Here is a 1,567-nt window from a genome sequence, read left to right as displayed (position 1 = left end):
GCAGTGTGATACCCCTGTAATTGGCACACATACTCTGGTCCCCCTTTTTTAAAAGGGGAACCACCACCCCGGTCTGCCACTCCTTAGGCACTGTCCCAGACTTCAACGCACTGTTGAAGAGGCATATCAACCAAGACGGCCCCTCCACACCCAGGGCCTTCAGCCTTTCTGGACAGATATCATCAATTCCTGGGGCTTTGCCACTGTGGAGTTGTTTAACTACCTCAGCGACTACCACCAGGGAAATTGACGACAATCCCCCATCATCCTCCAGCTTTGCCTCTAACATCCACCGCCCTATTACCTCCTCAGTGGAGGTCAACAGTGTCCCATCCTTACTGTACACAGCTTGGATGGTTCCCTGCTTCACCCTCCTAAGGTGACAAATGGTTTTCCAGAAGCACCTTGGTGCCGACCGGAGTCCTTCTCCATGTTTTCTCCAAACTTCTCCCTCACCTTCTGCTTTGCCTCTTTTACGGCAGAGGCTGCAGCCATTCTGGCCCTTTGGTACCCGCCTCTGGGAGAACGTATTCCGGAAAGACTCTTTCTTCAGTTGGACAGCTTCCCTGACCACCGGTGTCCACCAGCTGTGCCCGGCTGGGCTCAGCCACCAGGTGCTTGCTGACGAGCCCTCCGTCTGGGCCTGGCTCCAGACGGGGGCCCCAGGCTTCCTCCGGGCAGGGTCCCTCAATCCCTTCCTCGCTTTCACATAGTTTCTTTTGAACCACTCCTTGTTTGGCCCCTCATGTGAGACCACTTTGCTATGGGAGACCCTACCAGGAGCATACAGCTCCAGACAACACAGCCCTCAGGTTCAAAGGGACACACAAACCTCTCCACTACGATAAGGTGATGGTTCTCGGAGAGGACACAAATTTATATAATTTTTAAAGTATAACAATAATAAATTATAACTATAATTGATACTATAACTAAATTTGAATTGGATATCAGTTCCCAGCATCTGTAGAAAACACATTAGTCTGCGTGCTCACACATAATCATAACTCCAGGCAAGCATATTAGCTCATTTTTACACATATCCTCGTAAGCTGGGCAAAGAGTTGAATAAAATGTAATGACAACATTGATTTGTTGTTTATTCGCAGTTTTATTACTGTCAACTAATAATTAATTTCTTACATCACTGGACAATGATTTTACAATAATCAGAAAGAAAAGAGACTGATAAAGCACACAATAAGCCCATTAGCACATTATCTTTATCAGAAAAGACACTTACAATATGGTGAAAGTAATACAAGTATCTATGGCTGAATTCCATTTAAATGCACAATCTTCAGGGTTCTGTTATCACACATCCTGCTCACTGTCACACTGTCATGGCTCACTGGGACACTTTAATAGAACTTGCCACCATTGATGGTACTACACATTTTTTTCCCACCAAGTCAAAATGTCTGCTTTGAAAATGGCTTATTGGGATGCTTCTATCAGACACAGTAAGTTTTGAAAAAAATAACAAAACAAATCTGAAAAAAATGTAATTGAAAGAAATTTAAGTGTTGTGTCTTCTTATCCTTCTCAGTGTTAGCTGTGGAGTCAG

At 44.8% G+C, this 1,567-nt stretch overlaps 1 long non-coding RNA gene across 1 annotated transcript in view; it reads left to right on the top strand.

Annotated features, from left to right (window-relative positions):
* Positions 1-1,567, top strand: part of LOC116705925 (uncharacterized) — a 15,506-nt gene that overhangs the window by 11,590 nt on the left and 2,349 nt on the right. The gene's annotated exons all lie outside the window — the stretch shown is intronic.

This window comes from Etheostoma spectabile, chromosome 18 (assembly GCF_008692095.1).
Source record: "Etheostoma spectabile isolate EspeVRDwgs_2016 chromosome 18, UIUC_Espe_1.0, whole genome shotgun sequence".
NCBI classification, from domain to species: domain Eukaryota; kingdom Metazoa; phylum Chordata; class Actinopteri; order Perciformes; family Percidae; genus Etheostoma; species Etheostoma spectabile.
This window is presented reverse-complemented; position numbering and strand designations above follow the sequence as displayed.